The sequence below is a fragment of the Ornithorhynchus anatinus genome, chromosome 7 (genome assembly GCF_004115215.2).
Source record: "Ornithorhynchus anatinus isolate Pmale09 chromosome 7, mOrnAna1.pri.v4, whole genome shotgun sequence".
NCBI lineage: Eukaryota > Metazoa > Chordata > Mammalia > Monotremata > Ornithorhynchidae > Ornithorhynchus > Ornithorhynchus anatinus.
In genome coordinates this window covers 78,108,092-78,120,477 of record NC_041734.1, presented here as the reverse complement: position 1 = coordinate 78,120,477, position 12,386 = coordinate 78,108,092, and the positions used below count along the sequence as shown (strand labels likewise).

The 12,386-nt window shown below is 49.0% G+C and overlaps 1 protein-coding gene across 2 annotated transcripts in view; it reads right to left on the bottom strand.

The window, feature by feature from the left end:
• Positions 1 to 2,982, bottom strand: part of ORC2 (origin recognition complex subunit 2) — a 44,052-nt gene extending 41,070 nt beyond the window's left edge. The window contains exon 1 of one of the 2 annotated variants that reach the window (XM_029069459.2): positions 2,842 to 2,982. The gene's annotated coding sequence lies outside the window, so the exon portion shown is untranslated. The remainder of the gene's footprint in view (positions 1 to 2,841) is intronic. The other variant, XM_029069461.2, reaches the window with a different exon arrangement.
• Between the last annotated feature and the right edge of the window lie 9,404 nt (positions 2,983 to 12,386).

Genomic DNA, 12,386 nt, shown 5'->3' with positions numbered 1-12,386 from the left:
CAGTGCCTACCGCATAGTAAGTGCTTAACAAACACCATCATGATTATTATTATTATCATTATTACCACAGTGGCTGGTACAAAGTGTTAACAAATACCCTCACGATTATCATTATAATTATTATTATTACAGTGCCTGCCCCAGAGTAAGCGTTAACAAATACCATCATAATTATTATTATTATTACCACAGTGCCTGGCCCATAGTAAGTGTTTAACAAACACCGCCATGAATATTATTATTATTACATTGGCTGGCCCAAAGTAAGTGTTTAAGGAACACCGTCAGGATCATTATTACTATCACAGTGCTTGGAGCATAGTAAGTGCTTGACCAACACCATCATGAGGAGTATTATTATTATCATTAGAGTAGCTGGCCCATAGTAAGTGTTTAACAGACACCATCCTGACTATTATTTATTATTACTATTATCTACGATTATAGTGGCTGGCCCATAGCGAGCGGGTAACAAACACTATCATGGTTATTACGATGATCATTATTCAGAGCGGGGAACAGATGCCATCATCAGGATGATGATGATGGTGATTATTCATACATTCATTCAATAGTATTTATTGAGCGCTTACTATGTGCAGAGCACTGGACTAAGCGCTTGGGATGAACAAGTCGGCAACAGATAGAGACGGTCCCTGCCGCTTGACAGGCTTACGGTCCGATCGGGGGAGACGGACGGATGAGAACGATGGCGATAAATAGAGTCGAGGGGAAGAACGTCTCGTAAGAACGATGGCGACTGAATAGAATCGAGGCGATGTACAATTCATTAACAAAATAAATAGGGTAATGAAAATATATACAGTCGAGCGGACGAGTACGGTGCTGTGGGGATGGGAAGGGAGAGGTGGAGGAGCGGAGGGAAAAGGGGAAAAAGAGGGTTTAGCTGCGGAGAGGTAAAGGGGGGATGGCAGAGGGAGTAGAGGGAGAAGAGGAGCTCGGTCTGGGAGGGCCTCTCGGAGGAGGTGAGTTTTAAGTAGGGTTTTGAAGAGGGAAAGAGAATCAGTTTGGCGGAGGTGAGGAGGGAGGGCGTTGCGGGACCGCGGGAGGACGTGGCCCGGGGGTCGACGGCGGGATAGGCGAGACCGAGGGACGGTGAGGAGGTGGGCGGCAGAGGAGCCAGATTAGTGTCTGGCCCCTTAGTGAGGGGGCAACAGACACCACCACGAGGAGGAGGAGGAGGAGTCCAGGGGGTGGCCCCCAGTGAAGGGGTAAGAAACACCATCATGATGATGATGATGATTACTTATGATGAGGATGAGGATGAGGAGGAGTCCAGGGGGTGGCCCGCAGTGAGGGGGTAACAGACACCACGTGGTGACTGTGATTATTAATTATGATGAGGAGGAGGAGGAGAAGGAGGAGTCCAGGGGGTGGCCCATTGTGAGAGGGTAAGAAACACCATCACGGTGATGATGATTATTAATGAGGATGATGAGGAGGATGAGGAGTGCAGGGGGTGGCTCCCATTGAGGGGGTAACCACAGACACCACCATGGTGATGATGATGATGATGATTAATTATGATGACAAGGAGGAGGATGAGGAGGAGTGCAGGGGGTGGCCTGTAGAGGGGGGGTAATAGACACCACCAGGGTGATTATGATTATTAATTATGATGAGGAGGAGGATGAGGAGGAGACCAGGGGGTGGCCTGTAGAGAGGGGAGTAACAGACACCACCAGGGTGATTATGATTGATTATTAATTATGAGAAGGAGGAGGATGAGGAGGAGGAGGAGTCCATGGGGTGGCCCGTTGTGAGGGGGAAACTGACACCACCATGGTGATTATGAATGATTATTAATTATGATGATGAGGAGGATGATGAGGAGGAGGAGGAGTGCAGGGGGTGGCCCCCAGTGAGGGGGTAACAGACACCACGAGGATGATTAGGATTATTAATTATGATGAGGAGGAGAAGTGGCCTGTTGTGAGAGGGTAACAAACGCCACCACGGTGGTTGTCATTCTTAATTATTATGAGGAGGATGGTGATGAGGAGGGGGTCCAGCGGGTGTCCCTTCGTGAAGGGGTAACAACAGACGCCATCATGGAGATTATGATTATTAATTATGAGGAGGATGGGGATGAGGAGCAGGAGTTTAGGGGGTGTCCCTTAGTGAGGGGGTAACAACAGACACCACCAGGGTGATGATTATTAATTATGATGAGGAGAAGTGCGGGGGGGGGGGGGTGTGGGCCCGTAGAGAGGGAGTAGCAGACACCATCATGGTGATGATGATGATTATTAATGATGATGAGGAGGAGGAGTGCAGGGGGTGGCCCCTAGTGAGGGGGTAACAGACATCACCAGGGTGATGATGATTATTGATTATGATAATGAGGAGTGGAGGGGGTGGCCTGTAGTGAGGGAGTAGCAGGCACCATCATGGGGATGATGATTATTAATTATGAGGAGGAGTGCAGGGGGTGGCCCCTAGTGAGGGGGGAACCACAGATCCCACCAGGGTGACGATGATTATTATGATAATGAGGAGTGGAGGGGGTGGTCTGGAGCGAGGGAGTAGCAGGCACCATCACGGTAATTATGATTATTCATGAGGAGGAAGAGGAAGAGAGCGGGGGTGGCCCGTAGTGAGGGGGGAACCACAGACCCCACCAGGGTGACGATGATTGATTATCGATGACGAGGAGGAGGAGGAGGAGGAGGAGGAAGAGGAGGAGGAGGAAGAGGAGGGGTGCGGTGTGGATGAGGTAACGAGGGGCCTGACGGGGGCCAAGCCGGGCGCGTGAAGGGCGGGCGGGGCAGTGGTGAGCGCGGCGGTTGTGGGTTGTGGGCTCCCCTTTTGCCCCCTCACCTGAGGAGGCGTCGGTCGGTCGGTCGGTCTGTCTTTCGGTCGTCGGTCGGTCGGTCGGTCGGTCGGTCTGTCGGTGGGCGAGGAGGCGGAAGCCCCGCTGCGACTCGGGCCGCGGGTGGCGGCGGCGGCAGCGGCGGCGGCGGCGACCTGAGGGAAAGGCGCGCGCCGACGGCGGCCCCTCCCCTCCCCCCTCCCATCTCCCGCCCTCCGGGGGGGAGGGGCGTCCCCCGGGCCCGACCAATGGGAAGCGGCCTCCGCCCGGAGCGACGGGGCCGCCGGCCAATCGGCGCCCGCCAGGCCCCGGCCCTCGCGGGGGCCCGAAGGGGGGGAGGCGAGGACTCCGCGCGCGCGCGCGTCGCCGCTTCCGCTTCCGGGAGGGGGGGCGGGGGCCGCGCGCCGGGCGTCGCGCCGTTGCCCCAGCGACGCGGGCACGTGCGGCGGCGGCGGCCGCTCCGCCTCGGGGCGGGCCGGAGCCCGGCGAGCAGCGCCGCCTAGTGGAAGGAGCGCGGGCTGGCGAGCCGGGGAGGGGGGCGGCCGGGCCTTCGTTCACTCATTCGACCTGATTGATTATTATTCTTCGCTGCGTGACTGGGGGCGAGTCACTTCATTTCTCTGGGCCTCAGTGACCTCATCTGTAAAATGGGGATAAAGACTGGGAGCCCCACGGGGAAACACCTGATGACCCTGCAGCGTGGCTCAGTGGAAAGAGCCTGGGCTTTGGAGTCAGAGCTCATGAGTTCGAATCCCAGCTCTGCCTCCTGTCAGCTGTGTGACTATGGGCAAGTCACTTCACTTCTCTGTGCCTCAGTTACCTCATCTGTAAAATGAGCATGAAGACTGTGAGCCCCACGTGGGACAACCTGATTCCCCTGTGTCTACCCCAGCGCTTAGAACAGTGCTCTGCACATAGTCAGCGCTTAACAAATACCAACATTATTATTATTACATTATTATCTCCCCCAGCACTTAGAACAGTGCTGTGCACATAGTAAGCGCTTAACAAGTACCAACGTTATTATTATTTACTGAGAAGCAGCGTGGTTCAGTGGGAAGAGCATGGGCTTTGGAGTCAGAGGTCATGAGCTCGAATCCCTGCTCCGCCACTTGTCAGCTGTGTGACTGTGGGCAAGTCACTTCACTTCTCTGGGCCTCAGTGACCTCATCTGCAAAATGGGGATTAAGACTGTGAGCCCCACGTGGGACAACCTGATTCCCTTGTGTCTACTCCAGCGCTTAGAACAGTGCTCGGCACATAGTAAGCGCTTAACAAATACCAACATTGTTATTATTATTATTATTATTATTATTATTAAAAGAGGCCAGGCTGGGGAGCCAGAGGTTGTGGGTTCTAATCCTGGCTCCACCAGTCGTCTGCTGTGTGACCTTGGGCAAGTCACTTCACTTCTTCACTTCTTCACTTCAGAGAAGCAGCGTGGCTCAGTGGAAAAAGCATGGGCTTTGGAGTCAGAGGTCATGGGTTCAAATCCCAGCTCGGCCACTTGTCAGCTGTGTGACTTTGGGCAAATCACTTAACTTCTCGGTGCCCCAGTTACCTCATCTGCAAAATGGGGATTAAGACTGTGAGCCCCATGTGGGACAATCTGATTCCCCTGTGTCTACCCCAGCGCTTAGAACAGTGCTCGGCACATAGTAAGCGCTTAACAAATACCAACATTATTATTATTATTCTCCAGGCCTCAGTGACCTCCTCTGTCAAATGGAGGTGAAGGCTGTGAGCCTCGGGGTGGGGACAAACTGATGACCTTCTATCTACCCCAGTGCTTAGAACAGTGGTTGTCATAGAGTAAGTGCTTAATAAATACCATTATTATTATTGAGCACTTGAAAAGTACAATTGGGCAACAGATAGAAACGATCCCTACCCAACAACAGGCTCACAGGCTAGAAGGGGGAAGACAGAACAAAACGAAACAAATAGACAGGCATCACTACCATCAAAATAGATAAAACTGTACACAATTATTATTATTAATATTATTATTACAATGCTTGTTAGGTTCTTACTAGGTGCCAACCACTGTTCTAAGCACTGGGGTAAACATAAGGTAATCTGCCACGCCATACAGTGCTGGCCTGGGAGTCACAGGCCTAGCTCTACCACTGCTCTGCTGTGCGACCTTGGGTAAATCAGTTCACTTCTCTCGGCCTCAGTTCCCTCCTCTGTAAAATGGGGATCAAGACTGCGAGCCCTGCCCGTAGTGGGACAGGGAATGTGTCCCACCCCATTTGCTTGTATCCACCCCAGCGCTTAGTACAGTGCCTGGCACAAGCGCTTCACAAATACCACAATTATTATTATTATAGGGACTTTGTCCAACTCGATTACCTAGTATCCCCCCAGCTCTTTATACAGTGCCTAGAACATAGTAGGTACTTAACAAATATCAGTTATTATCATCATTATTATTTAGAATCCCCAACACTGGTTATGACAGATACACAGGAGCATTCAAAGCCAATCGACGGTATTTCCTGAGAGCTTACTGTGGGCCGAGTACTGTACTAGATGCCTAAATCGCTAAGGGTGCCTTCTTGTCTGTTGCGGAGAATCAGCAATGGTATTTAGAGAAGCAGGGATTTAGGGCAGTGCTCAGGTATTTCTCAGGTACTTAGAGCAATGGCATCAGAGAAGCCGCGTGGCTTAGTGGAAAGAGCCCGGGCTTGAGAGTCAGAGGTTGTGGGTTCTAATCCCGGCTCTGCCACTTGTCAGCTGTGTGGCTCTGGGCAAGTCACTTCTCTGGGTCTCAGTTCCCTCATCTGAAAAATGGGGATGAAGACTGGGAGCCCCACGGGATACAACCTGATAACCTTGTATCTATCCCGGCGCTTAGAACAGTGCTTGGCACAGAGTAAGCGCTTAACAAGTACCATCATTGCTTAATGAATTATTTATTGAGCACGTAAGGGTGCAGAGATTTTGCTCCAAGGCTAGATTGCCCCCTACCTCAGCTGACTGACTCGGTGAAACTTGGTCCAGGGGAAAGAGTCGGGGCCTGGGAATCAGAGGACCTGGGTTCTAATACTCGCTCTGCCACCTGCCTTCTGTGTGACCTTGGGTAAGTCGCTTCACTTCTCTGGGCCAGAGTTTCCTCAGCTGCAAAATGGGGGTTCAATGCCTGTTCTCCCTCCTCCTTAGACTCTAAGTCCCACGTGGGTCAGGGATGGTGTCTGATCTAATTGTATCTACCCCAGCGTTTAGAACGGTGCTTGGCCCATAGTAAGTGCTTAACAAGTATTATTATAATTATTATTTATTAATGAGGATGGCCCAGTAAAACCCACTATTAGAAACATCTCAATCGACCAATTAAACATGCCATCAAATAAAATGGTTTTAGGAAGAGTAATTTTGGTCCTTCCCTCTCCGGGTGGCACCTGGAGAGTTTCCAGGCCTCTACCGGTCTCGACTACGGGAGGGAGAGCGAAGCGGAGGTCTGTCCGTTCCATCCCGAGCTTGGGCAGTGGCTAGCGAGTGGCAGGCCGTCGGCTACGAGACAAAACTCCCCCGTGCTGGGCGGCAGCGGCCCGGGAGAGAGTCGAGGGCGGAGACTCGAGTTGACCACGCGGAAGTTGGCGATGGTCAACCGCTTCCGGATTTTTCCCAAGAAAACTCCGTGGATCCACTACGGGAACGATGGCAGATGGAGAGCGGGGCCTTCCGGGAGAGATGTTTCCGTGGCATCGCTATGGGTCGGACACGACTCGACGGCCTAAGACAAGAATTTTGGTCCATGCTATATCCTTCTTTGAGAGGGACGGGGATAAACAAAGGGGGCATATGTTCCAATATAGATAAGTAAGCCATGGGCCAAAATCACTGCCTATTCCTAGCCTAGAGTGGGCGGGTCACTATTATTATTATGCTGGTATTTGTTAAGCGCTTACTATGTGCAAAGCACTGTTCTAAGCGCTGGGGGAATACAAGGTGATCAGGTTGTGCCACATAATAATAATAATAATAATAATAATAATAATGTTGGTATTTAAGCGCTTACTATGTGCAAAGCACTGTTTTAAGCGCTGGGGGAATACAAGGTGATCAGGTTGTCCCACATAATAATAATGATAATAATAATGTTGGTATTTAAGCGCTTACTATGTGCAAAGCACTGTTTTAAGCGCTGGGGGAATACAAGGTGATCAGGTTGTCCCACATAATAATAATGTTGGTATTTGTTAAGTGCTTACTATGTGCAAAGCACCATTCTAAGCACTGGGGTAGATACAGGGTAATCAGGTTGTCCCACGTGAGGCTCACAGTTAATCCCCATTTTACAGATGAGGTAACTGAGGCACAGAGAAGTGAAGTGACTTGCCACAGTCACACAGCTGACAAGTGGCAGAGCCGGTATTCGAACCCATGGCCTCTGACTCCCAAGCCCGGGCTCTTTCCACTGAGCCACGCTGCTTCTCTAACACTGCTTCTTCCAAAACTCTTCACTTGAACCACTTGTCCCCTTCTAGACTGTAAGCCCCTTGAGGGCAGGGATTGTCTGTCACTGAATTGTACTTTCCAAGCACTTAGTACAGTGCTCTGCACACAGTCAGCGCTCAATAAATACAGTCGAATGAATGAACCAGCTAGATCTGGACGGTTTTGTCTCTGGCCTTAACATTTGACCCTCTACCCCCTAAGAGCCTGAGATTAAATGAAACCTTTTTTCTCCTTTTTGAGTCACTTCAAGTGGTTTTCCACAGATTTGCTTCCTGCCAACTATTTCTGAAACACTCAAGATGAAAGATGATTTCCAGCTCTAAAGATAGTTTATGTTGGTATGCACCTAATACGTACGAATGAATGAATGAATGTATTTATTTATGGTATTTGTTAAGCACTTACTCTGTGTCAAGCACCATTTAGAGAAACAGCAGGGCTCAGTGGAAAGAGCGTGGGCTTTGGAGTCAGAGGTCCTGGGTTCTAATTCCGACTCCGTCACCTGTCAGCTGTGTGACTCTGAGCAAGTCACTTCACTTCTCCGGGCCTCAGTTCCCTCATCTGTAAAATGGGGATGAAGCCTGTGAGCCTCACGTGGGACCACCTGATTACCCTCTATCTACCCCAGCACTTCTGTTGCCGACTTGTTCATTCCAAGCGCTTAGTACAGTGCTCTGCACATAGTAAGCGCTCAATAAATACTATTGAACGAATGAATGAGTGAATGAATACTTAGAATAGCGCTCTGCACATGTAAGCCCTTTACAAATACCAACATTATTATTATCATTATTATTATTCTAAGTGCTGGGGTAGTATGAGTTAGGTTAGATAGAGTTCCTGTTCCATATTGGGATCATAGTCTAAATAGGGGGTAAGACACGTTTTGAGTCCCCGTTTTACAGTGAGGAAACTGAGGAACAGAGAAATTGTGACTTGCCCAAGGTCACAGCAGATCACTGGCAAAGCGGGGATTAGAACCCACGTCATCTCTCAGGCCTGGACTTTTTCCACTAGGTCAGGATGCTTCAACCAGCCCCACCCTCCCATATGTTTTGTGGGCAGGGATTGTCTCTTTTTACTGCTAAATTGTCCTCTCCCAAGCGCTTAGTACAGTGCCCTGCACGCCGTAACTGCTCAATAAATAAGATTGAATGAATGCTGATGTTTGGGCATACAATCCTAGAACTTTTTTTTTTTTTTAACACCCTAGCTCTTTAAAGAAAAAATCCCCCAACTAGGTTCAAGAGAGGAAATCTCTGAAAAAGAGTGTTAATTTCATTTTGAGACAGAACCTGAAAAAACAAGCACTAAAAAATTCCGATACAGCTGTGCCGAACAAAATGACCTCACACCCACCCCCAGAAAACAGGTTTTCCTCTTTTCCTATCATTCATTCATTCATTTAATCGTATTTATCGAGCGCTTACTATGTGCAGAGCACTAGACTAAGCGCTTGGAATGTCCAATTCGGCAACAGATAGAGCGTCCCTGCCCAGTGACAGGCTCACAGTCTAATCGGGGGAGACAGACGGACAAAAACAACACAACATAATCACGAGAAATAGAATCAAGGGGATGTACACCTTATTAACAAAATAAATAGGGTAATAAATAATATATACAAAGGAGCACAGTGCTGAGGGGAAGGGAGAGGGGGAGGAGCAGAGGGTGGGGAGGGGGAGCAGAGGGAAAAGGGGGGAGCTCGGTCTGGGAAGGCCTCCTGGAGGAGGTGAGCTCTCAGTAAGGCTATCATGCCAAACTGCATTTGAGAAATCGCCATTTTGATTTTGCGTTCAAAAGATTTCAGAATTTTTAGCAAATCGTTGCTTGTAATCTTTCAGAAAGTGACCCATGGAGGAAAAGAAACCCGTTTGGATCACCAGAGACTCAAAGCTGAAAAACATTTTAATACTTGCATAAGTCTGACCCCTGGAGACAGGGAAAGAAGTTTCTGGATTGTTCACTCCTGACAATCTACTCCCAAGAAGAAAGTCTTTCTACATCAGTCAATATTTCGTTCATTCATTCATTTGTATGTACTGAGCACTTACTGTGTGCAAAGCACTGTAATAATAATAATGATGTTGGTATTTGTTAAGCGCTTACTATGTGCCAAGTACTGTTCTAAGCACCGGGGTAGATACAAGGTCATCAGGTTGTCCCACGTGGGGTTCACAGGCTTCATCCCCATTTGACAGATGAGGTAACCGAGGCCCTGAGAAGTGAAGTGACTTGCCCGAGGTCACACAGCCGACAAGTGGCGGCGCTGGGATTAGAAACCATGACCTCTGACTCCCAAGCCTGGGTTCTTGCCACTGAGTCACGCTGCTTCACTAAGCTCGTGGGAAAGTACAATGCAACAGTGACCGGTGATATCCCCTGCCCACAACGAGTTCACAGTCTGGGGGTGGTGAAGGGGGAGACAGACATCAATATCAGTAAATAAAATGACAGATATGGACAGAAGTGGTGTGGGGCTGGGAGGGGGGGAAAGGCAAAGGGAGCCAGTCAGGGAGATGCAGAAGGGAGTGGGAGATGAGGAAAGGGGGGCTTAGTCAGGGAAGGCCTCCTGGAGGAGGTGGGCCTTCAGTAAGGCTTTAAGGGAGGGGGAGAGTCACTGTCTGTGGGATATGAGGAGGGAGGGCGTTCCAGGCCAGAGGCAGGACGTGGGCCGGGGGTCGGCGGCGAGACAGGCGAGATTGAGCGGCGTGGCTCAGTGGAAAGAGACCGGGCTTGGGAGTCAGAGGTCATGGGTTCTAAACCCCACTCCGCTGCTTGTCAGTTGGGTGACTGTGGGCAAGTCACTTCTCTGTGCCTCAGTTCCTTCACCTGTAAAATAGGGATGAAGACCGTGAGCCCCACGGGGGACAACCTCATCACCTTGTATCCCCCAGCGCTTAGAACGATGCTTGGCACCTAGCAAAATACCATCATTATTATTATTGAGCATGTGTGTGCAGATCGCTGTACTACGCACTTGGCAGGCTACAAAAATTAATAATAACGTTGGTATTTGTTAAGCGCTTACTAGAAGACGTGAACCCTTAGAAGACAGGATTCCTGCCCTCAAGGTGTCTGTAATTTTGTGGGGCAAAGTTTGAGTCACTTATTTGATGACTCCTCCTGGAATAAAAGCCAGAGAAGTGGGTGTGGACTGGTTAGCTAGAAAGCAGCCCTGAGGTTAAATGCCGTAACCGAAGGGACAGGCTGTTTGGAATCCAAAGTTTCTGTACGTTTTATCTAAGGGAGTCCATTACTGTTTTAATTATAATAATAACGTTGGTATTTGTTAAGCGCTTACTATGAGCAGAGCACTGTTCTGGGCGCTGCGTGCATGATCTGTTTTTTAAAAAGCAGTTAAGATCCCAAACCACCCAAGTCCAGTTTAAGCCGGCAGGGTGGGAAGCTCCTAGTGGCAGAAGGACGTGACCTTTGGGGACAGTAGAGAGAGTTGGAGAGAAAACTCTCCACAATCTTGGAAAGCAATCGACCGATCATTATTTATTGAGCACTTACTATATGTAGAGCACTGTACTAAGCACTTGGGAGAGGACAATATAACAGGGGTGGTAATAATAATAATGTTGGTATTTGTTAAGCTCTTACTATGTGCAGAGCACTGTTTTAAGTGCCGGGGGAGATACAGGGGAATCAGGTTGTCTCATGTTCATTCATTCAATAGTATTTATTGAGCGCTTACTATGTGCAGAGCACTGTACTAAGCGCTTGGAATGAACAAGTCGGCAACAGATAGTCATGTGAGGCTCACAGTCTTAATTCCCATTTTCCAGATGAGGGAACTGAGGCACAGAGAAGTGAAGTGACTAGCCCACAGTCACACAGCTGACAAGTGGAAGAGCCGGGATCTGAACCCAAGAACTCTGACTCCCAAGGCCGGGCTCTTTCCACTGAGCCCCGCTGCTTCCCTAGGCACGTTCCCTGCCCACAATGAGCTTGAGAAGCAGCATGGCTTAGTGGAACGAGCCCGGTCTTTGGAGTCATAGGATGTGGGTTCTAATCCCTGCCCCGCCACTCCTCTGCTGTGTGACTTTGGGCAAGTCACTTCACTTCTCTGTGCCTAAGTTACCTCATCTGTAAAATGGGAGATGAAGACTGTGAGCCCCACGTGGGACAACCTCATTACCTTGTAACCCCTCCAGCACTTCAGTGCTTGACACATAGTAAGGGCTTAAAAAATACCATCATTATTATTATTATTATTATTATTATTATTAATGAGCTTACAGTCTAAAGCAGTCCTCAATAAGGCTGGGTGACTATTCCTGTAATTTCTGGGGTGCTAATCTAGAAAGCCAAGTGACGGGGAGTAGCAAATTGGGTTAATTTGGGGAGTTACCTCAATACTCAGGGACGTCTCCTTTTACTCTGCCGTTTCCCCTTTCTGTAATGTAACATAATAATAATGGCATTTGTTAAGCACTTACTATGTGCAAAGCACTGTTCTAAGCACTGGGGAGGATACAAGGTCATCAGGTTGTCCCACTTGGGGCTCACGGTCTTAATCCTCCCCCTCTCCCTTCCCCTCCCCTCAGCACTGTGCTCATTTATATATATTTTTATTACCCTATTTATTTTGTTAATGAGTTGTACATCCCCTTGATTCTATTTTATTCAATTGTCTTGTTTTTGTCTGACTCCCCTGATTAGACTGTGAGCCCGTCAATGGGCAGGGATTGTCTCTGTTACCGAATTGTACATTCCAAGCGCTTAGTACAGTGCTGTGCACCTAGTAAGCGCTCAATAAATACTATTGAATGAATCCCCATTTTACAGATGGGGTAACTGAGGCACAGAGAAGTTGTGACTCGCCCAAAGTCACACAGCTGACAAGTGGAGGAGCCGGGATTTGAACCCACGACCTCTGACTCCCAAGCCCATGGTCCTTCCACTGAGCCATGCTGCTTCTCTTGCTTGGCCCATAGAAAACGCTGAACAAGTACCAAGACTCTATTATTACTTAATAATATTAATGGTAATAATAATATTACTATTAAGTGAGATCTGCTGTCCAGATAATTTTGAACCCGCACACGTGCTCTAAAAAACAAGACACACTCGGGAAAAT